This window comes from Adiantum capillus-veneris, chromosome 14 (assembly GCF_014529385.1).
Source record: "Adiantum capillus-veneris isolate H3 chromosome 14, ASM1452938v2, whole genome shotgun sequence".
NCBI classification, from domain to species: Eukaryota; Viridiplantae; Streptophyta; class Polypodiopsida; order Polypodiales; family Pteridaceae; genus Adiantum; species Adiantum capillus-veneris.
Window position 1 is genome coordinate 116,415,612 of NC_140944.1, and position 25,390 is coordinate 116,441,001.

At 41.4% G+C, this 25,390-nt stretch overlaps 1 long non-coding RNA gene across 1 annotated transcript; it reads right to left on the reverse strand.

The window, feature by feature from the left end:
- Positions 1 to 9,408: 9,408 nt before the first annotated feature.
- LOC147442998 (uncharacterized) lies at positions 9,409 to 10,669 on the reverse strand. The gene is made up of 3 exons (XR_015190305.1): positions 10,255 to 10,669; positions 10,082 to 10,180; positions 9,409 to 9,660 (listed from the first exon to the last, which is right to left on the reverse strand). It is a non-coding gene; the product is annotated as an uncharacterized LOC147442998 (long non-coding RNA).
- Positions 10,670 to 25,390: the final 14,721 nt, after the last annotated feature.

The following is a 25,390-nucleotide window of genomic DNA, read 5'->3' on the forward strand; positions in this document are numbered from 1 at the left end:
GAGAGTAAATCTCACCCAGAAAACAGAGTAGAGAACAATGCCAAAATGAGTGACAAACAATCCAAGAATGTAACCTCTGGATCACTGAGCAACCATGCTCCTGCAATGTCTATACATAAGGCAAACCAATGCACTAACAAACACTGCAACCTGTGAGCTAATCACCAAGCTCACTATGTGCGGTATCGAGACATACACGTATAAATCTCCCACCTGCAAAGATATCTGCACTATGCAATCCCTGGAGTGCCACCTGCAAACCAAATCGGAATGCCAAATGATGCGCATAAAATCTGCCAAAATCCGGCAGAGTCCCAACAGTAAAACGGCTATCTGAAACTAGTAAACTACTAGCTCATAACCAAGAGCTATGTAAGCCCATCAAACCACAACGATGCATACATATCTCTGCAAATCTGTGTGCTACAAATGCACTCAAAAATGAGCACCACAATAGGCATACATGTCCAGCAAAACACTACTCTAAGCATTCACTGTGCGACGAGTATCATCGCTCACACACTGAGCTACCAATACAACGTCAACACATACATCTGACATCAACATCCGATGTCAAACTGAGTATACAACCTGCATAATGGAGTATATATGCTGCTCAAAACCTGTGCATCTCTCCTGTGAAAGAAAAGACACCATAAGAGACCATCCGGTCCGTACACATGAGCTGCCTGTGCTGCTGCAGAAAATTCTGTGATTAGAATTAGGTCAAATGGGTACCACCATTGCGTCCGGAACGTGCCAAAATCCCAAAAAAGAGTCCTGGGTTGCGCAGGTCTGAGTTCGTATGAGCAAATTATGACCAAAAACGTGTTTTTTGGGCCAAAAAACGCTCCTGCGCAAATCAATTTCTGCAAACCTACTGCAGTGTGGGTGTGTGTGGGCTGATCTATATGCACTAGAAAGCTCTTGCAAGCTCTGTATGGGTGCAGATAGAGTACTGGGTGTTTGCAGTTTTCCTCAAGAGACGTGACATAATGTATGGGTGCTGAAGCAAGAAGAGTTGTTTTGCACAGACTGAGTTTCACCTCTTTTGCACCTTAACTGTGTGCTCGATTAAATATACTTTTGATGAAGGAGAGTTGTATTTTAGAAAACCTTTTGTGCTTATAGTAATCCTTCAGGAAAGATCACCTATTTCTTCCTATGTTGGTGAACTATTCATGGCAAATGGTAGGTGCATGTTTTTGTTGCTTCTTTCTGTATTTTTCATTGTAAGCATCTCTTATTGTGCTTGCCTATGAGTTGAAGGTACTAATAATGAAATATACCTCCTGATTTTCCCACTTTTCATCAGATAGCCTTGTCTTCAGTGTGAAGAATGCCCTATCTGCAAACCCTTCTAAAAAGATAACTCCATGTCTAAAAGAAGGGGTTATATGTTTATCTCGTGGCATGCTATGGTTATCAAGGTCAGTACAATTGCACTATGATATTATTACCTATGCAAGGCACTAGGGATTAGCTTGTTTCACATTGAATAGACGTGTCTGCATGTGTGTGTGCGAGTGCATGTCTGCACTGTTTAAAACAAGTAGCAACAATTAAGTTTATGGGTATATTGGTGAAGTTTTATCTTCTTGGTGTCTTTGATTAAAAACAGGTGAGAAGAAAATCTAGTTAATATAACTTTAGCATGTTGAGAATGGTGCAGGTTACTCCGCCATGCGATATCCTCTGTAAGGATGCCACCAGTTTGGCAAGAAGTGAGATTTTATGCGCTGTAAGGATGCCAGCAAGTCTTGCCCTCCTCAGCAGTTGTTAAATATTGGCGGTGGTCGTTAAATATTGGTGAAAATAGGTTCCATGACTTGATTCATCCATGGCTTTCTCATATGCTTCACTAGATGGGGAGCCTCTGTATTTGAACCAGCGTCAACCTCCTCCTTTGTGTGACCCCTGCCTATCTTCGGTTACTGGGGCCTATCGGGTCTTTGAATGGTGGATCTAGCACCTAGACACCTGTAAGATTCATTACTATCTGTCATTCTTGCCCTTGTGAAATGAGCCACATATTTTCCTTGTGTGTATGTGTGTAATCAAATGTTTGTAAAATGTATAGATTGATAATGGTTTTTGTACACTATGCACATAGGTTTTGTTCTGCTAAGAAGCATTGCAAATGAAATCTTATCTGTTGAAAATCTCACTTGTTGAATGATCATTCTGGAGCTCCACTTCAATGCCACATCACTGCATGGCACATGCAGTGTCCAGCTGTTATGAAGCAATTGTCCAACATGAGCCAGGGGTGCACATCTAGCACAATTTTAGTCGGATCATAAGGACAAACGAATACTTATCCTCGAATCCTTGAAATGATGCATTAGATTAAGTCCAAAATTGCAAATAATTTGGAGTGTCCGGCCACATTGCTGCATGGCACATGCAGTATCCAGCTGTTACGAAGCAACAATTTGGAGTGTCCGGCCACATTGCTCCATGCACAAGAAGTTTTGGACAAATTCTCACAATAATTCCCACATTGTGACTTACCTCAACATCATGAGCTTCTGTGAGGGAGGCACCGCATACCTAGCTAGGTATGTGGTGCCTCTCGAGTAGAAGCTCATGATGTTATGCATTGTATGAAAAACACTGAGAAAGACTCCGTTTTCCTACATGAGAAAATTTCTATATCTTCTTGTGATGGCACATGCAGTATCCAGCTGTTACGAAGCAACTGTCCATCATGAGCCAGGGGTGAACATCTAGCACAATTTTAGCCACCCGAAAACGTGTACAGTCTGATCATAAGGACAAATGAATACTTATCCTCGAAATGATGCATTAGATTAAGCCCAAAATTGCAAACAATTTGGAGTGTCTGTTTATATACCTTTTCTTGATATATATGAAGTTAATGAATTCTGGATCCTATCTGTGCTTGTGTTTTGGTAATGCTTGTAAACAATTTCCTTTTTTCAAGCCATAATAGTTTGGATTTATTTCCCTGAAAATTTCTTTTGTTTCTTTTACTCTTACTCTCTCTCTCTCTCTCTCTCACTCAGAGACTTAAGAGAAACCAAGAAATGAACTGATTTGAAGGTTGTTTCAATGGATTTCAAGTACTATAAGGCTTTTGATCAAACACTATAAGAGATCTCAAAAAGTAGGGTTTTGAAGAGAGGTTAAGGGAAGGTCTTGATTGAGGTACCAATTAAATTGTTTTTGGGTCCTTAGTGACTTCATTTACATATGGCTAAAGCTTTTCAAAAAGTCATAAATCTTTCCATTGGGCGGCTTGGTGTAGTCATTAACTTTTATATTGTGGATGTTGACTCTTGAGAAATTCATTTGTGAAGGTTTTCAGCAGAAGCTTTGATCACACGGTTGTGTGCATGAGAGAGAGAGAGAGAGAGAGAGAGAGAGAAAGAAGAATAAAATGAAATGTTATATGAAACGTCTTGAAAAGGCTAAAATGATCTATGAGACCAAAATGTTACAATCCTGGTGAATCTACTAACATAATATGGCGGAAAGGGGAGCCCTTTACACGTGTCGCAATCTGCGACTTGAAGGCTAAAGTCCAAAACAAAAACAAGCCCCTTTGCACGCGATAAAGAGGGAGAGAGAAGGAGAGAGAGAGGCCGCCGAAGGCGGCCGGCCGTACTAGTCTCATACAATGTTTCAGTACGAGGTAAAATGAAATGAATTAAAATGAAGACTAAATGGCTACTATCATGAATCTAAGTCACCTAGAAATGTGTAGCACTATAAAGTGCGTGGTGGTGATAAAATGGGTAGTACAATCTCAGTGTATGAACATCACTGTCTTAGTATGTTTGGCATCGAGTGTTGTGCGAGGATGTGTTGCATTGATCGCTATAGAATATCATTGGTGTCCTCTAGATTTTGTGAGCCCCTTCCCTGTCGGGCATCTACCTCAGTTGTTCGATCAATCAGTGTATCTCTGGAATGGGTTATACCTGGGCTTTGTTGAGTGGTCTCTCTCTTTGTCTACTCAGTAGGTGGTCTAAAGAAATTTGTAATCTAGCCCAGAGACTCTCTATAGGTCTCTGCAATAGGCTCTCTCTATGTCTGGATAGCTGGAGTAAAAGTAAGCCAAGATATCTTTGATCCTAGCATCTCATGATCTTGGAGTGGTCCAAAACCTTCTCTAAAGAGACAATAAAATCTTCCTCGTATCTCATAATATACCAGGGAGTGACATATGTAATGTAGACATGGGCATAGCTGGCATATCCCAGTAGCCTTTGTAGGTATCCCCCTAAATCTGCCAGTCTCGACCTCAAGTTGATGTGAAGAGGTGAGTAACCAATAGCGCACCTTATTCCCCAAGATAAATGTGTATCTATGTCACTAGGTCTAATCACAAACTCATCCTCTGTGAGTTGGAGAAGATGTTGTCTATAGGAAGCTATCTTTGTGTCCCACTCGTGTCAGTTGAATCCGAGTCCAAAAAAGCTCAGACAAGTCTTGACGAATGAGCCTGGTGATCTTCGTGTGCATAATAGATAGAGAGGGTGCATCCAAAGAGTACTGGAAAGGAGGTAATCTCTCCATATTGAAAGTGTGTAGTTGAAACCATGATGCTATCTATCCATACCAGCAAGTAGTATCTCCCCACAATGTTAGCTGTCAAGGAGACTTGAGAGCTTAGCAAGCATATCTATGTTTGGGGAGGTCTCATAAACTATGCAGAAAGGAGACTCATTTGGTGAGTGCCTTGACCACTAGTGGAGATGCACCTAGCTCTACTCTGATAATCTCATGTGGTATTGAAGCCTAAGCTCTAATAATCTGAGAGATCATAGAAACTAAAGGCCTCTCCATACATCTCCACCCATCTATGCTACCATATCTGTTGTGGTGGTCAACTGAAGGTCCCCATATCTAGACTCCATAAAGCAAAGTTGATGCCACTAAAGTATCAAAGAGCCATAGCTTTGTTCAAGGTTCCTAGAACTGAATGTGGAAACACACCTTCTCTTAATATGTCTAGGGCCGCATATACTCTGGTCAATCTGGTCTCAGCTACTCTCGTCAATGAAAACACTAACCCACTGAAGACTATCCCAAAGTAGGTGTATGTATGTGTATACTCTACTGACTCCTGGTCATATAAAAATGTGGGTGTTGATCTCCCAACCCATTGTGGTGCGGTATTAAATACCATATCCTTGGTTTTGCCAAGATTGATCGATAATCCACTATCGTGGGCAAACACATGTAAAGCATTTAAGTGAGTGCAATCCCTCTTGGGAATTAAAAATGAGCACAATATCATCAATATGTAAAAACAGAATCCATGTCCTAGCCAATTGAGCTCCTCAGTCACTTCCCCTCTCAATGTAATAAAAAACCCCATCCACATACATGCCAAAGAGTGTCAGAGATATTGGGCATCCCTGCTTCACCCCAATAGTGGAGTGAAGTGCATGAAATAACTCCTTCGGGTGTGAACTTGTCCCCTCACCGACTTGTAGAGTGCCATAATCCCCCAAATCAGCTATGTGGATACCTTGGTGGGCTCTTCTGTAAGAATGTCCATAGAGGTAATCCATGAAAATATCCAAGAAATCCAAAAGATATGTCTTCAATGCATGAGCCATTAAGCCTTGGAATGTGGCAAGAGCATTAGTTAGCCCAAAAGGCACGACTCTATAGGCAAAGATACCCCATTCTATGAAGAAAGCCATTTTATGCTAGTCTTGTAGTGCAATGGAAATGTGATTGTATCTCAAAAATTTGTCTAAGAAGCTATAGGCATGCTTGCCTACTACTCTTCCACCAAGTGGTTAGTGATTGGTAGACAATAGTGGTGATGTATAGTGATAACATTTACTTCTTCAAAACTGACAAAAATGTGTAATTTTCCATTCTTCTTGGGGACTATCACAATAGATGATTCCCTCTCAGTGTGTGCACTTTGTTTTAGTCTCAAAGAGGCTCTTTTTATTGACCACTTGTTCAATGCACTGATCAATCTTGTTGGCCCTCTTGAACTGCCATTATATGTATCCCTCTAAAAATTTCTTAAAGTTTGGTCTTTTTTTCATCTTTAATGGTCTTCATTTGTTTAAACATTCTACGAAGGCATTTGGGGATGTCATCTTCAACATCATCATCTTCCTCTTGATCATCTCGTGAATCCTCACCCTCTTTGTCATATTTGGTGCCACTTGGGATTGCTTCATCCTTCTCTTCAAGAGGCTTATTTCCGTCATATGTGGATCTTCTTCCATTGGTAGAGGTGGCTTCTTCATCCATTGTGGATATATTCTTTTATATACAAAAGAATTTACCTTTCTCCTCCAAAATTTCCTTACCCTTCTTGGGGAGTGATGACTCAATATAATGTTAACATGATGGTGGCATGACAATCCAATCATTTGTCTGACAAAGTTGCTTTGATTTGCATGGGCTTACCATCTCTTCCTCATTATGTTCTTTTGGCTTGGGAGTCCAAATAGGGGTTTATTTCTCGGGGAGTTCACTCTATGAAAGCTTAATTTATCTCCTGCATTCAAGGCCTATTTTGAAAATCCCTTATTAGTGAATTTTTGAATGAATATAATATATATTTTTCTATTCAATTTTTTTTTTCCAAAATTTAATGAATGAATCTCCTCTTTAAATATATTTACGTAAGTTTTAAATATTTAAAATTCCCTTCTATTGAACTCTTGTGATAGAAACATTTTCCATACGTGACCCACCCGAGGGTTCTTTCAATAGTGGGATTAATTTTCTTATAGCTCCTTCCCTTATGCCTTTTTCTTAGGTGCCCTTTCAAGTTCATGGACCTTTTTAGTCATCATCTTCAATTTTTTGTGGACTTGTCTAGTCTCTCCTCATATGGTTGGGCTTTTTATATTTTCATTTGCAACACTTACTTTTTTGAATGTTAAAGAATGTGTCCAATGTCACGACCACTTAAACCTTCCTTGCTTGCTTGTCATAAAATCTTCCCTAAAGTGTTGTGGTCTTCCAAGGTACTAGTTTCCACATAACTTGTGTCCATGATTTTGTCTCCCATCATCTTGAAGGGCATAATGCCCTTACACTACAAGAGAATCGGTGCATATCAAAGCAATTGAAAATCCAAAATAGCGGTGGGGAGGTCAGTATCTACACACCGGTATTTGGTAGGGATTTCTATCTAGGCCCCCTTGACGGGCTTGTGCAGTTTGTTGCCTTGTGCTAAATTTATGCCCCCATGAGCCACTTGAGCCCATTTTTGCAATGCCATGATGTCCCATAGGTCCCCGAAAATGCCATGTCCATGCCCCTTGAGACCCTCTTTGTGATGACACATTGTCCCATTTACTTTGCATGGTATATATTTTAAGTTCCACTTGGCCATGAGTATATTTTGAATGTAACATTGTCCCTTGAATTTCCAAATTTTTATTGATGTCCCTCTTTTTTTATTCACCATCGATGTAATGTGAAATTCTCCTTTGAAGTTTTTGTATTGCACTACTGTCGCTCATAGAATGACTTCGATAGGGCCTTGTTTCAAAGCAAACGGGAAGCAACACAAAAAGAAGGAAAGCACAAGGAGCAGAGGCGGCAAAGCAGGGAGTCCCAATTAAATTCCCATTGTTATTTTCTGCACTTGAATACCCCTTTTGTAACACAAAGCCTTGTAAAAGCCATTTTGAATTATAAAATCTCTTGTGTGAAGATGTGAAAGGGGCCATGGGCTTCCCACTTGTAAAGATTCAGCTTTAAAAATAGGTCCACCCAATGTGAAAGCCCAATTTTTAGAAGCCCTTAGATTAAAAGAGAAGGGATTATTAAGGGAAGAATAATCTTGTGAATGAGGTGAACGTGTGAGAGCTTCAAAGAGAAGAAGAGCTTATTTGTGGTGCTTCCCTAGCGCCCATTGTACTCTCCATTTAATTATAATGCAAAGTAAAGGTTTTGCCCATTCTATTGTCTCTCTCCTCAATGTTCTTTCATTGATTTTGATGAAGAAATGAAGGTTTTGAGTGTGTGTGTGTTCTAGGTAAAGAGTGATTAAGAGTGTGATTAATCTTTGATTAGAGTGGTTTCTAAGGCTTGCATTGTTCCATTGGTGTAACCTACGCGTGCTCTAGGTATTGGTAGCATTGATTTCATGTTTGTGGACGTGTGTGTGTGTGTTGCCTCTTTCATGAATGTGAGTAAGCTTTCCATTAAAGCTTCCAATGAAAGTATTGGGCCATTAGCTTAACTCACAACACTCTTAGCATTCCCTTTGTCCTAATAGCATACATTAAGAGAGTTAATAGATAGGCAATGTCCTCTTTGACTTAGTATGTGTGTGTGTATTGGGTATGCATTGTAGCTTCCATCCGTTCATTAATGCATGATTACCGTGAGCTTGACACACTCACGAACGCCTCCATGCACTAGTCGGGTCGTTTCCTCGCATTGACATTTGTGTTAGTGTGAATAGCTATGCTATGGACGTCCGTCGCGACGATCCGCTAACAATGGCACCGTTGCCGGGGAAGAGTTCCTAGACTAGGTAGTCATTGCATTAGCTCTATCCTAGATTCTCGGGTGGGTTTACTCACCATTTTACATTCATTCATTTAGAGTAGGAGAGGTTGGAATGGGGTTCCAAGGCTCTCGAGAGTAGCCAAGGGTCGTGGACTACTAAGGGCTCTCACTTAGGATTTAGAGAGTGGATTGAGATTGAGTGAGTGTTGGACATTCATTGCATTCTTGATAGCACGCCACATGCATATCATTTTAGGACTTAGTGTTTTGTGAGCTCTTTGGAGCATCTATTTTTTGTGTTTTTTGTATTGTTCGAGTTACTTTGTACTTCTCTTTCATAGAATAGGTGTATATGTGTATTTGCTAGGAGTAGGGTAAGTAGATACCACCCAAAACCCATTTGGTTTGGCATCAAATACACTAAACGGTAAAAAACGCCATATCTTTGGATAGATGTTTGGATGGGCAAACCAACTCCGATTTTAGTGATCAAGGTGTCTATGGAAAGCTAAAAACAAGTTCTAAAACCTGCAAATATCAAATTTGAAAAATTATTCATTTTCAGCTTGTGTCCTTGGACACGTGTGTCCGAGGCACATGCTCAGAATAGGTCCAGATTTCAGTCACAGCTCCCCTAGGGCCTGTAGATCACCTGTCCAAGCTGATATTTTGATTTGAATCAGATTTTGTAGGTGTTTGTGCACAAAAATTGAAAGAAGGGCAAAAAAAACCGCAGAAGAATTTATGATGCATCAAATCAGTCATTTAACCACCTGATTTTTGTCCAAACTGTGAGAGCACATTTGGAAAGAGGAAACCATCAGCTACAACCTGCAGGGGGTAGTGCTGCCAAAATCCAAAAGTGTCTTGGACACAACTTGCACAAAATTGCACCTTTGCTCCTTGATTGGCTTGCTAAATATGCTTTGAAGATTGAAATTGGACAAAGGAATCACAAAATTCTTCAAGTTTCAGTCAAAATCAGCCACGTTCACAACAAAATTGTCTTTTCTGGCTCAAATAAAAGCACAACATAGGGAAACTTGGCATTTGGGAAACCTAGGAAATAGGCAGCTCAAGTTGGTGAGGCCACATTTGCAGAAACTTGAATGTGCCTTGGACACGCGTGTCCCAGGCACCTGACTGATTTTGAGCATTTGACTTTGCCACTGTGACTTTGTGCCCCTGTACAGTACACATACCAATTCCTAAGCCATTTGGACAAGAAAATCATCTAGTTGCAGTTTAAATCTGAGGACTAAACTGACGGAAAGACCCTGTTCATAGTCAAATAGGACACCAAAAATAATTACTAGGCCATAGTAGTAAGCTACAAACCTAGACAGAGCCATCTAGTACAAGAAAAGTGTAAAAAACTCCAAAAAATCATTGGACACGTGGGTCTGGGGAACCATAGCTAGGAACCTCAGAATTCATCACAATCACTTTCAGAATTCTTAGAACAGGTCTTTTGAACACGTATATCAAGTCAAAACTTGAAAAGCTCGTGAATTGAGAGAATTGACAATTTTTGCATGCATTCCGTGACAGGAATCAGGACATAAATCAAGCGCCGACGCAATTGGAGCATCAACTTCAAGCGTACCGGAAGGTCAATCTCTTCCTTGACAAACTTTTGAGCTTTTGAGACTGCAGCATTGCTCTATGCACCTTAGGTCAGGAGCTTTTTATAGGTCAGGAAACCCTGTTGAACGAGAGAACATAAGCAGAATATCCACTGAAGAGAGCACAGCTAGGACACAAGGCACAGGGCCATACCAGGTTGAGGAGAACCTCCCGGATCATCTTTCCGATTCAAGCATGGAAACATCGGCATCGTACCAATCCTAGTCCATCGATCTTGAGCTGGAATATGATGTAAGGTTGTATTTTCATATGGAAAATGCGCATGGGGCCAAAATATACAAGGATTATCAAAGTCTTTATGCGGTCAAAGTGGAGGATCACCCCTCTTGACTTCGACCAGGCTCCATGGGTAAACTTCCAAGATGACCGATTCATGGGACGGGATGGGTGCGGGTGCATGTACCTCATAACTAAGAATCCGGAAGATGTGGATCCGCTAGGAAATCTTGTCCCTAGAGAAGAGAAGCTCATTGAGGAGCATCCCCCTGTAATAACCGACAGGGCAGGACTTAGGCAAGTCAATTCTATTTGGGTCCATAGAGTCCTGATAGACGACAACACCAAGGTCTTGTACAAGCGAGAAGATGCAGTAACGAAGTTTTTCTACTTGAGAAACAATCCACCTGATAATACCACCACTGAAGAGAAAATTCTGTATTCATTCTTGGACACAACCGCTGGGGCTTACAAAAGCGTTATCTTTCTAGATAAATATAATCTGGAATGGGATCTAAAGCTCCCCAGTGACATAAGGGGATTAATGTTTCAAGGCACGCCTATAGTTAGATACTGGGATGATATGGGGAGTCCATCCAACTTTGTGTATCGTAATCCTGGTCCTATCTACATGCCGCCTATGAATACGCCTTCCTTTCACACACATAGACCTATACCCAGTACTCAAAGAGTTTCCTTTGTGGACATGAGACCACTACCTACGGGAATACCAAGAACACGACGAATGGGATCAGGAATCATGAGCGGATCGAGTGGTCATCAGGCAAATAGAGTGCCCTCACGACCACTACCAACATCATCTCTACATACACCCTTGACAACCACAGGCTTTAGGCCATCAGGAGTAATGGGTGCACCCATGAGAAGCAAAACACGGCCATCACATTTCCAAAAATGGGTAAAGAAATACGATGGGTCAGGTGATCCCTATGATCACTTGGCGTCCTTTCGACAATTAGTTAGGGCAGAAGAAGTCATAGATCTTCATGTCCTAAAAGAGGGATTTGGGTCTCCATTTGGAAGTAGCACAAGGAGAAAAGAGAACACATTTTGCGGTGCACGGACTCTTTTTCCAAAGAGATGGACGAATGAGAAGTGCCATTTTCAGAGCAAGTGCTAGGGATTGAGCAGGCAAGATCAGAGCCAACCAAGGCTATGGAATATGCTTGAGCATGTGGGAAACTCGACTATTGTTAGCGGATCGCCACGACGGACGTCCATAGCATAGCTATTCACACTAACACAAATGTCAATGCGAGGAAGCGACCCAACTAGTGCATGGAGGCATTCATGAGTGTGTCAAGCTCATGGTAATCATGCATTAATGAACGGAAGGATGCTACCATTACTTAGCCAATGTACACACTTACACTATGCCAAAGAGAACATGACCTATCTATTAACTCTCCTAATGGATGCTAATAGGACCAAAGGGATGAATAGAGTGTTGTGGGTCAACTAATGATGCAATAACCATATTAGAAGCTTCAATGGAAAGCTTGTTCTCATTCATGAAAGAGGCAATACGCGCACACACCTCCACAAGCATGAAATCAATGCTACCATTACCTAGAGCATGCGTGGGTTACACCAATAGAACATTACAAGCACTAGAATCCACATTAATCAAGGATTAATCACTCTTTACCTAGAGCATGTACACACTTAAATCATTCATTTCTTCACCAATAGCAATGAAAGAACAATGTGGAGAGAGACAATAGATGGAGCAACACCTCTTCTTTGCATTAGAATCAATGGGAGAGTACAAATGGCGTGAGGGGAGCACCACACAAGAGCTCTTCTTCTTCTTCAAGCTCTTACACGTTCACTCACTACACAAGATTATCTCCTCTTAATAATTCCTCTTCTTTTAATCTAAGGGCTTCTAAAAATAGGGCTTTCACATTGGGTGGACCTAATTTTTAAAGCTCAATTCTTATAACTTGGAAGCCCATGGCTCCTTTCACTTATTTATACAAGGCTTTTTATAATAAAAAGGGCTTTTTTTACAAGGCTTGTATTACAACGGCTTTTTTGGGTGCGGGAAATAAATATAGGCAAAATTTGTGGGACTCCCGCTTTGCCGCTTCCGCTCCTTGTGCTCCTTCTGCTTTCCATCTTTTTCTGCTGCTTTCCATTCCCTGAAACACTCCCCCCCACCTACTTCAGTGTCCGTCCTCGGATGCTGGCAAAATGCCCAGCTACATGATGGCATACTTGCATGTCAGTTTCAGTGATGTGCCTTGGACACTCGTGTCCAAGGCACAGGTGAGCTGTGCAGGATTTGGATTCATGAGTGTGTTCCCCATGCTTGTTTTACCCTCTGATGCAAGTTTCATCAAGGTTGGATGCTCAAAACCTGTTCAACTCCTGTGTTTTGTGTGTGAGTGCGTGCGGTCACGGTTTTACTGATTACAAGTGATGCAAGTGATGCAAATGAGTTTAGAGCATATACACAAGTTCTTTTGTAAGTGCTTAAGGCCTACCTCTCATGGCTCGGTGATGGGGTGCTCGTGGAGGTCGCAGGAACTGCTGGAAGTCTCGTGCGCAAGAAGGCTGCAAGCTCTCTCTAAGCCCCGTGAATGCAAATGACTAGATTTTTGGCTCTAAGTGCTTATACCCATACCCATGTGTGTGCCCGACCTACCCATATTGTTTCTTTACACCATTGTGCTCATTAGACCTTATACCATTGTGCTCATTAGACCTTATACTTGAGCTACAGGTAGAATCTTTCGTGATTTCGAGTCCCGGGGCGCTAGTTATGCCATTTTTGCCGTTTTGAAGCCGTGTCACTAGGAAGCAAGTTTCTCCTCATATGTAGGTTGGAGAGGGAGGATGGGTGGCCCGGTCGAGCCCATATGGGTGCGGGGCTTCAACAAATGGGAAAAGTGTTTTTTTTGAAGTATGTTAAGGTGAAAGAGAGATGTGTATGAGAAATTAATATGTTCGTGATTCTTGGAAATGGTGCAGGTGAACTTGACAGATAAGTTGCCTTGATAAAAATTCATGATCGTGTTTAGTGTTATTTTTTTTATGTCTATGTAGTAGGGAACTCCCGCCTGTGGGAGAGTTTACGATATCCTTAGTGATGTACTCTTGAGTTATTTTAATGCCAACTTATTGCACAGTGTGAAGCATTTAGAAATTCCACAATTGTTACTCTCTCTCTCTCTCTCTCTCTCTCTCTCCTAGAGTCAACCACTAAAGTTGGTGGATGCCTCTGGGCCAGTTCACCAGTAACACGGTGGGCACTGAGGTCGTCCAGCCCACTCTAACACTACATAAGTAAAGGAAGAAAATAAGGTAAAACTTTTAGGAGTAAGGGTTGGGGACCTCTCACCTAGTATCAAAGCGCGAGGTTTAACCCTCCAGAATCTCTACACATAGGAATTAAGGGTAATACAGCAACATGCATTTTAATGAAGGGAATCATTCTAGGAATGCACTCATATATGCTTGCGCTTGCTAAAAGAATGTTTTTTTTTAAGAATTAATATTTATTCCACAAAGGTTTTTGAAAGGCATTAAGAAATGATCTCTTGTTTTGAAATAGATGGTTAAGCGCGTTACTAGGGAGTGGTTGCCAAAAGGGGCACACCGAGGCTTGGAGCACATGTTTGAGCATATTGGCACGACTTGGCCAATAGAAGAGTGAGAAGAGTTATTCAAGATCGCCTCTTACACGGCCTTTCCTTCAAACGTAAGGCTTGATTCTTGGAGGGGTTTTGACCAAACCCTTTTTACAATGGAGAGTAAATTGTATTGCCCTATCACCACCTCGTTGGAAGCTATGCCCAACGTGTGGTTCAAGAACCTCTACCTCCTCCAAATCCGAAAGAAACTTAACCTCATCACTTCCTTGAGGGTCAACATGGTCCACCCCTCTATCTTAGCAGGCGAAGTCCTCGCCAAGACCTAGGAACTAGAAGATGTAGTGGGAAAACACATGATAGTCCTAGATTATGTCCACGAATGAGGAAACCTTGCATGATGACCACCCAGACTGTCCGGATTCGCGCAGCCAACCTTAGAGCCAAATCCATCAGAGATGCGGGATTAGCTACTAGAAATGTAAGGGATTAAGAAACTTTCTTATGTTTTGACCTTGAATAGTAGGTTTACCCAATGTAATAAGTCTAGAGTGTTTCAAGTGATGAAATAAAGAGCAATTTTTCTCTTTCATAAATCCTTGTTGTCTTGGAAATTGTTCCAAATTAATCAGGCCTAACCATTTTTAACGCCAAATAGGAAAAACTTTTCTTTGATCTTGCTTAGTAGGCCAAGGATTGGGGATCTTTCATAAAAAATATAACGAGAAAGATTACCTTCCTATATTAAGATTTATTTTGCTGATTGCAAAATCAATCTTATGGCTAGCCATGGCCACGAACCAAATTGACCGCGATGTGGAGGCCATGCTCCGCAAATCCCAACCAGGGTATTTTAGCGGAGAAGGGAAGAATGTGGGTGAGCAACTGGAAGACTCGTTTGAGAAGATGGAAGATTATTTCAATCTTTTCCATTCCTCTGAAGAAAACAAAGCCATGATGGGCCGCTTCAAGTTAGAGAAATTTGCTAAACTATGGTGGAAAGACCATTGTAAGGAGAATGCTCTTAACCCGGACCATGCTACATGGGATTACCTCAGTACCCAACTCTCTAAGAGCTATCAAAGCCGCACATACCACATTGATAAGATAAATGAATTCTTGGATTGTGTGCAAGGGAATGATACCCTTGACATCTTCTATCAGAGGTTCTTGAGACTTCTGAAGTATGCACCTTCAGGGATGGACCAAGAAGCCAAAGTTGCATGTTTTGTGTCTATTATCTAAGCTCAACCCTCCCATGGATACATTCTTACAGTCGCTAAGGCTTACAACCTTTGCGGACGTGCTTGATGTAGGGGGACCCATCAAACAAGAAATAGCCAATCTTGCCCAGAAAGACACCAAGGCCCCACCTCAGAAAGAGGGTACAACACGAGAAACACCTAGCAGGAAGAGAGGAGCTGAAGGCTTACCTCCTTGAAGCCAGGAACCAAGGCCGAGGTTACCGCCCCATGTATTCAAAAAGGCTAGGAGGGAACACTTGTTCTTGGGATGTATGGACCCAGACCATCGCGTAAAAGACTCCCTATGTTAGGCCCAACCCTAGGCCAATAATCCAAACTAATGGGACAAGAAATGGGAGGAGCAATGAAAGGTCAGGTCAATATCGCAATGCAAACCCAAACTTCATCCCAGTTATTTGACAATCAAAACTCCAACCAGAGGCCAACCAATGTGGGGAACGCACAAGGTGCAAATTATCAAAACCAGCCCCGCCCACCTCAAAACCAAGGCAATCAAAGATCTAATGCCAACGTCAACCTTAGGAACCCACCTCCAAAGACGTAAGTTCACCACTTGCAAGCAACCCCTAAAGATGACACGCAAGTTGGCCGCCTCAATGCAGCCATCGAACATCAAGGGCCAAACAGACAATATGTCGTATTGCAAACCCTTGCGGAATATGAAGGTAAAGAGTTCAAGTTACTCATTGATTCCTGTGCAACTCACTCTTTTATCTCACCTGCTATTGTCAAAAAGTTAAATTTAACAACTCAAAATGATACCAAACTCACAGTCGAATTGGCAACGGGTAGACATACTCATTCTTCAGCATTTGTGAACAGCTTAGACTTCAAATCGGGGGGTCAACCAACCAAATCCTCTTTTAGAGTCCTATCCTTGAGAATCTATGATAGGATTTTAGGCATGGACTGGCTAGCCTTAAACAATGCCAACCTCGCAAGCTCACTTTTACTTCATTGTTAGGGGAAAGGGTGACTACAACGGGAACTAGAGGGGACCCCAAGCTGCCCTTAGTCACTGCCACAAAACTCTTGAAGGCTTACCACAAGAAGTAAATGATCTATGTGGTCAAATTAAACCCTACAGATAAACCTCGACCACCCAATGAACTAGAGTGTCTGTTTGAGTACGCAGATGTCTTTCCTGAGGAACTCACTTAGCTGCCACCGCCTAGAGACGTAGACCATGCAATCGAGCTTGTCCCAGGAGCTCAACCAGTTGCCAAGAGGCCCTACGAAATGTCCCTGTCAGAGGCGATTGAACTCAAAGAGAAACTCACACAGTTGCTTGAGCAAGGTTTGATTGAACCAAGCATCTCACCTTGGAGTGCCCCTGTCCTATTTAATCGCAAAAAGGATGGAACTGTGCGTCTGTGTATTGATTATTGCGGCCTCAACCAAAGCACAATCAAGAACAAGTATCCCATACCAAGGATCGATGAATTGCTAGACCGCTTATATGGCTCTCACATCTACACAAAGATCAATCTCAAGTTGAAATCCGCATCAAGGAGGAAGAAACTCCCAAAACCGACTTTAACACTAGGTATGGGCACTATGAATTCATAGTTATCCTTTTTGGATTAACTAATTCCCTTTCCAACTTCAATTGCTTAATGTCAAATATCTTTCGAGAGCACTTGGATGAGTTTGTGCTTGTGTTCTTTGACGATATCTTGGTTTACTCCAAAAACCTAGAAGAGCACGAGCAGCATGTCCGACGAGTGCTTGAGCTTCTATGCCAACACCAGATATTTGCTAAAAAGAGCAAATGTACTTTTTTCACAGAGAAGGTGGAATACCTTGGATTCATCATCTCAAAAGAGGGAGTCTCCACCGATCCCGCAAAGGTAGAGGCAGTGAAGAACTGTCCATCCCCCAAGAATATACGTGAGGTCCGAGGCTTCCTAGGTCTCACAAGCTGGTACCCCGTCTTCATTCAATCTTATGCAAAGATAGCCTCACCAATCACCTCCACCTTAAAGAAAACCAAAGTTTTTGTATGGACCACGACCGCCGAGGAAGCTTTCAATATTTTGAGGGAAGCCCTCATGTCTGACCCCATTCTCGCTCTGCCCAATTTTGCAAAACCCTTTTTGGTGACCACCGATGCAAGCGGGCAAGCCATAGGGGGAGTTTTGACTCAAGAAGGCAGACCCATCGCTTATGAATCTAGGAAGCTCAAAACTCACGAGCTCAACTCCATGACTCATGATCTGGAGCTACTTGCCATCGTCCTCACTCTAAAGCTTTGGCGCCACTATCTCTTGGGTAACGCCTTTAAGATCAAAACCGATCACAAAAGCCTTAAATGGATTTTTACCCAACCTGAATATGATTTTACAATAGAATACCAATTGGGGAAAGAGAATTTCATAGCTAATGCCTTGAGTAGGAAAAGCACCCTAGCAACCATCATTCTAGTTCGCACAACCATCATGCATACAGTACGCCAGGCTTCTCTCAAAGATCCCTTCTTCAAGAAGATAGTATCCACGATTCTAGCCCAAACTAAGTCACAGAAGTAGTTGAGGATAGTGGAAGGCTTCTAGCTTGTAGATGAATTCCTCTACTTTAAGGATCGTCTTTACATTCCCCCCAATAAAGACATCAAACACCAGATCTTAGCGGAAGCCCATGATATCCCCATAGAAGCCCACCCAGGCTACATAAAGACCTACAATACCCTCCGCAAAAGCTTTTGGTGGAAAGGGATGAAGAAAGATGTTTTATCTTATGTCACTCATTGTCTACCGTGCTAATCAAAGTTGAGCGATTCAAATACCCCGAGAAGCTCCAACCCAATGATATCCCCCAAATGAAGTGGGAAACTATTTCCATGGATGTCATCATATGCCTTCCTCGTTCAAAAGCGTATGACTCTATTTTTTTAGTTGTAGACTTACTCACAAAAATGGCTCATCTATTCCAAGTTCACAAGGATGCGTCCGCCAAAGACATAGCACATGTCTTTATGAAAGGTATTTTCTTATAGCATGGTCTTCCTCGGAGAATCATCTCTGACAGAGATTCCAAGTTCACATCAAACTTCTGGCAAGCCATCTTTGAAGCCACAGGAATGCAATTGTCCTTCAGCACGGCCTACCACCCGCAATCAGATGGCCAAAAAGAGCGTGTGAAACAAGTAGTGGAAGATATGTTGAGATCCTACTGCATGAGGGAACCTACCAAATGGACCTGATATCTCTACCTAGTGGAGTTTTCATACAACGCCTCTCATCAGAACTCTGTAGGTATGTCTCCTTTCAAAGCACTTTATGGCCAAGAGTGCTTGATGCCCCTTAAATGGACAGATCCAATGATCAGGATCCAAGCCTCCAAAGAAATGCTCGACAAAATGCAACAACAAACGAAACTCATTAGATTCGAAATCCAAGCTGCACAAGATAGACAGAGAAGTTATTCCAACTCCCATAGATCTGAATGCGAATTCGAATAAGACGACATGGTTTTCCTAAAGGTAAGACCCAAGCGGAGTTCGCTCTCTTTAGGCAAATTCAAAAAGCTAAGCGCAAGATACTGTGGGCCCTATGTCATTATGAAGAAAGTCAACAACCAAGCCTATGTGTTGTTGTTACCACCACACATCAAGATACACAATGTCTTCCACGTGAGTCTCCTCAAGAAGTATGTTCCAGATGAAAACCACATTTTGGGAGACAAAATAGCCCTTGTTTCAAAAGACGGTACTCTGGATATCAACCCCGTAAGAATCCTTCAAACCCGTCAGCATATCCTTCGCAGTAGGAACATAATTGAGCACCGCATCAAATGGACAGGTTATCCAGAAAAATATGCCTCTTGGGAAGGTGAAGACTCTCTCCTCAAATTTTACCCCAAATTCATGTCAAGGTGAGGACAACTTGATTTCTTCTACTTGGGGAGGATGTAAGATCCCAAAAAGTAATCACCATACTTTTTGTACTTTTTGTGATCTTACTATGAGTCATGAAGTGAAGCTAGTGCATTTATCGATACCATTGTGTTTTAAAACCATTATGTATGTGCCATTGTATTTTAAAGTCCATGGTAGTGAGGAGTAAGTGATAATGAAGTGGGTTTAGCAGCTAAAACTAACTCGTTCCAGCTCACTCCAGCTCACTAGCTCTATAATGGGGCTATTTAGTTGGTATAGTGAGGAGTAAGTGATAATGAAGTGGGTTTAGCAGCTAAAATCCTCATTTCAACAGTAGGACTGAGCTCACTAGCACTCCAGGCGACACTTGCAAGCGCATGCATGCACATGCAACTACATGCAAGTGACTAGGAGTGAGCCTTGCAGCTCAAAAAAGCAAATGCAAGCACATGCATGCACATGCAAGTACATGCAAGTGACTAGGAGTGAGCCTTGCATCTCAAATAAGCTACATGCAAGCACATGCATGCACATGCAACTACATGCTAGTACATGTAAGTGACTAGGAGTGAGCCTTGCAGCTCAAATAAGCTACATGCAAGCACATGCAACCACATGCAAGTGACTAGGAGTGAGCCCTGCAGCTCAAATGAGAAAATGCAAGTGCATACAAGTGACTGTGAATAGAGTTTAAGTCTTCGTAAGTGTCATGCAAGTACATGCAAGCTGCATGCAGACACATGCAACCCACATGCAAGTACATGCAAGCTACATGTACCTACATGCAAACCCAAATAGTGAGATCACCATGTAACTGACATGCAAGCCAATGGAAGCCTTCCTAACAGTTGTAAAGTAATTAAATCTAGTTAAATCTAGTTACAGGCAGTTCAGGTTCAGTTAATTCCAATTAGATTGAGTTAAATATCTCTCTCTCTCTCCTTCACTTCTTCATCAAGTGGGCTCCAAGTTGGGTGCTTTCTCCTCTCTAGCATTATACACACACAAGCTCTCAAGCTTGGCTACTCCACACACACACACACACACACACACACACAAGAGTTATCCCTCTCGCGGTACTCCATAGTCATCAAGGAGAAGGAGGAGAAGCATCCAGTCCGTCGCTATGAGCCGGGAAGAGAATTCTTTTAAAGGAGACTACGGTAAGCAATGATTTCCTATACAAAAGTTCTTCTATATGTGTTGATCCCTCTTCAAACTTAAGGAGGATTCTACTCTCCTCTACCTCAGCCCATGACTCCCCGGGTGTAATATCCCGAAAATTTTTGTAAAAATTATCTGACTTTGGAAAATTTGTACTCCATTTCATTTTATCAATAAAGATTATTTTTCTTGATTTACTGTATTTTTCGGATTCAAAATTGGATTTTTTGAGTGCAGTAGACTTAATTTCCCTTAAAAATTGAGTCCAGAGCACGTATTTTTAATATTTTTCCGTATTTAATTGTGGGGAAGACTATTTTTGTGTGTGGATAAGTGCTGGAATTTTCTAGAAGGTTCCAGAAAGATCCAATTTGCAAAAATAGGTGAAAATTGCTAAAATTAGGCCAAAAATTGCAAAAAAAGCTGGAAACTTGGGGCACAAGCCACAGGGCAAGCTAAAAAAAGCTGTAGGAAGCCCAAAAGCTCAAATTTGTGCAAATTTGAAAAAGCATCCCCCCTTGCCCTGCTGCTTTATTTGTGGAGTACCTAGGGCCTATATAAGAACAAGCACTCCCCCCCCCTCATAACTCACTTATTCTTGGTGAAGACTGAGGCTCTGCAAGTTGTGCTCTTCTCCCCCAAGCTCTCCATAGCCGGGTACGTTCCCCCACCTTCTCTCTCTACCCTCTCCTTTGTTTTTATAGTTGTTTGGTACATGATGCTTATATTGTTGCACATCTACACCCATGCCTCATCTTGTTTATTTATTTCTTGTTGATGAAGGAGTGCTACATCCATTAACCACTCCCAAATCCCATGATCTATGTGCATGTTGATGCTAACCCTAACTCCCTTATGCTTTTATGTTGCTTTTTGGGACAGCAAGCATTAGTTTTTGTGCTTTTTGATAGCTATGTTGCTTCAAATTGCATAAAAATTTATGAGCCTATTCCCTAACACCTATATTTTACAAATATGTTTTCTTTAGAATTTATTTGCTGCTAAAAAATTAATTATTGATTTTTCAGTGTCAAAAAAGGCTGTTTTTGACTGTTTTTCAGTAGTTTTTGAATTTTTCAGACCCTTTCCCATTACCCCAAAAATTCTGAAAAATTTATCACGTATTTTGGCTGAGATGTGTGATTTTTTGTAATTTTTATGGAGTTTTTTGAATATTTTTAGGCGCTATAAAAATTCATTTAGTGCCTGAAAACAGTAAAAAGAGTGATTTTTAGAGCAATCTAACTCTAAAAATTGGATTTTTAAGCTCTTAAAATAAGGAAATAAAATTCCAAGATTTTCTTAGATGTATTCTAACAAGTTTATTTGTAGTATTCTCCTTCGAGAAGTTTCAATATTTTTTCGGGAATTTTTGAGTATTTTTATCACTATGGCGCGTACTCGTAGCGGACGCGGTGGCAGAGGTGGACGTGGTGCCCATAACAATGTTCCAAACCCACAAGATCAAATCAATGAACCCAAAGTGCAAGAGGTCGTGCAAGATCATCAAGAGGAAGTTCAAGTTGTTCAAGAAGCGGCAAACGTAGCAACGACGACTACTCCAGTGGCAGTGGCTCCCGTTCTACCAAATCAAGCAAGAAACCAGGTTCTAGCAACTTTAAGTTGTAATTTTAATTGCATGCATGCATAAACGAACGCTAGTTTTGCCTGTAGGAATTTTCGAGAACTGAACGTTAAAGATTTGGTTTTTCCAAACATGAAACTACTAGCATATGTTTTCATGCATCACTAGGAAAGTAAGCTGTTTTTCTAAAGGAAACTGTTTGATTTCAAGTTTGTTTGGCAAGTAGATTTAAGAAAAGTTATGGTAAAGTTATGGCAAGAAGTAAATGATTCCGCCAGGTCTATGGCGAGGAAAGTGATATGATTTGATGTCGCCATGTCTATGGCGAGGAAAGTGATATGATTTGATGCCGCCATGTCTATGGCGAGGAAAGCTATTTGATTTATTGCCATGTCTATGGTGAAGAGTATATTTTTGAATATGGATTTTTGAACAAGGAGTTGAACCCCTACTCTCCTGTGTTCCTTTCTCCCACTCGGAATTATGGCTGAGGTCATGTAGTGGATGAGCTGTTGGTTTTTGCTGGGCTGAGAGACCAATGGTGCAAAGAGTGCCCCCAAGAGATGATCACCACTTTGGAGGGCGGAAAAGCTTAGAAGGGCTATGAGCGTTAAATTTTCCGGCACCCTAAGAAGAAGGTTTGAGTTGGTCCCTTGGTACCCTCTCCTAGTTGCGGGTAGCTTTAGGAGAGAGGTCGGATATTAGATACACCGACTATGTTGAAAGAAAGTCTGAGGACGTTGATGAAAAAGGATTTGCTGATGAATGTTATATTTTGAGATAGTCCATGATTTGTGGAAAAATTGATGATATGAGAAGTCTGGAAGAGACAAAGGAAAAGATTGTTTTATTTAAGTTCAAATGATTGTTTTAATAGACGTAGATGCCAACACAAAGAGAGAAGGAGATGGGAGAGAGGGGGGAAGAGAGAGATGAATGAGAGAGAGAGAGTAGAGAGAGAAATGAAATGATATATTAGAGAGAGAATGGGGAAAGGGACTGGAGAGAGAGAGAGAGAGAGAGAGAGAGAGAGAGAGAGAGAGATGGGAGGAGATGGGGGGGAGGGAGGGAGAGGGAGAGAGAAAATGAGAAAGAAAGAGATGGGAGAGGGAGAGAGAAAAGAGGAGAGGGAGAGAGAGAGAGAGATGAAATGATATATTAATGTCTACAAAAGACCTAAATGTGTGTGTGTGTGTGTGTGTGTGTGTGTGTGTGTGTGTGAGAGAGAGAGAGAGAGAGAGAGAGAGAGAGAGAGAGAGAGAGAGAAAGATGAAATGATATCTTAATGTCTACAAATGGCCTGAATGTGAGAGAGAGAGAGAGAGAGAGAGAGAGAGAGAGAGAGAGAGAGAGAAAGATGAAATGATATCTTAATGTCTACAAATGGCCTGAATGTGTGTGTGTGTGTGTGTGTGTGTGAGAGAGAGAGAGAGAGAGAGAGAAGTTTTTAAACATCGTAGGAAACTATCCTAAGAGACCAAATTGATCTATTCGACAAGTTTTGAACTCAAGACCTTTGATTCAATAGGAAAATGAGATAATCAATCTACCACACTTGGGTGATAGAAAGGTTATCCCATTTTTCTCTTCTTATTCTCTCTCTCTCTCTTTCTCTCTCTCTCTCTCTCTCTCTCTCACACACACACACACACACACACATTGAGAAGAGAAATATTTTAATGTCATAGGAAACTATCCCAAGAGACCAAATTGATCGATTTGACAAATTTTGAACTCAAGAGCTTTGATTCAAGAGGGAAATGAGATAACCAATCTATGAGAGAGAGAGAGAGAGAGAGAGAGAGAGAGAGAGAGAGAATGGGGAGAGAGGGAAATGAGAGAGAGAGAGAGAGAGAGAGAGAGAGACAGAGACAGAGACAGAGAGAGAGAGAGAGAGAGAGAGAGAGAGAGAGATGAGAAAGGGAGAGAGAGAATGAGAGAGGGGGGAGAGGGGGGAAGAGAGAGAGAAGGGTGGGGCCATCACTAATGATTACAAGAGTCCTAAAATTTCTTGCAAAATCAAGGGAATAGACTCCCACACACACACACATTTGTTTTCTCTGTCAGCTCCACCCTACTATTGTGGCCACACCTAGTGAAGGTGCACCGTGGAAGCATTCAAGTGTGCGGTGCAATGGAGGTGAAGTAGAGAAGAAGATGAGACACAGATGTGGTGGACTCACTCACAATAGTGAGCTAGGGTTTGAGTCCTTATTGTTTTGTATAGTATGAATGGTCAGTGTGTTAGTGTTTGACCGCCCACTTACTTAGGGCTAGCACATTGGACTTTACCACCCCAACAACCTCCCACTTAAAGGACAATGTGCCTTTAAGTATGGGGTGTAAAATATACAAGTATGTACAATCATGTTAGAATACATCTATCTAACACACGCCCATAAGTGCCCGACAGTGTGCAAACCGCTCAGAAGCTAGACCTTTGGTAAGAAGATATGCAGGGTTATCATCTGTGTGCACTTTCACAAGCTCCATAAGCTTGAAAATGTGTGTTTATGGATTTGCAGAACTTTATTGCACCCCCAAGAAAAAGTTGACAAGAAAGATAGACTTGGTTCATGTTATTTGTCTTTTATAACTCCTTCTATGGCGTGCAGTATGATAAAAGGTGCAAAGTATAAATATCTTGCATCTAAGATTGTGAATGGGCAGAAATACTACACACACACGAGATGTCCAAAAGACACTAGATGATTGTCGTATAAGTAGAGGGGGCTATACAAAGCTATTTAGTGTATTAAAAAAAACACTAAAAGGACAAAAAGTTCATACAAATATACTTCCCAAACCATACCATGTAAGAAAAGAGAGAGTAAATCTCAACAGTGAAATAAGTGAGATGATTGGTGAGCCATATTTTGTAACTAGCATATTCCATCACAAAGATAGGCATATTTCATGTAATGAAGGTAATATTATATTTTATTGCATAACTTTATTATAGAAGGCAATGGAAAAAAAATACAACTTTACTAGCATTGAGAAAAATGGTCCTCTAATATTTGTTGTGAGAAACCCATCCCAACCAAGCGATGACGCCTTGACCACCCAGCCCAAGGACGAGTTATACTCGATAGTCGGCTATCTATTTGTGGTAATCCAATTGATGACATCCATTTCCACTCGTGAAACATGGAATACAAGCCGTTGATGCCTAGCTTAGCTCTACCTCATAGTCGGAAGCTATAAAAGAAGAAGTGAAATAATCCCCTTCACCTTTGTTCAAGTACTCAGGAAGGTCCTGACAGGAACGCTGGTTGTTGACATAACTGGTCCTTCTAATGCTTTTTCCCCATATTTTTAGGGCGCAGCCATTAGTTGGATAGTTCATCCCATTGATCCAACGCTTTTTTCCTCATGTATGTTTGAGGCACAGCCGTTGTCTCTCTAGAATGTTTAGTCACGAGACAAACAAAAATAAAAGAAAACAATCTATCATAGTGTTTCAATGTTTAAATGTTTTAATCTGTTGGAAAGTTACTCGACTAATCGAGTCCACCCATCCATTGAAAGGAGCCTTCGATGT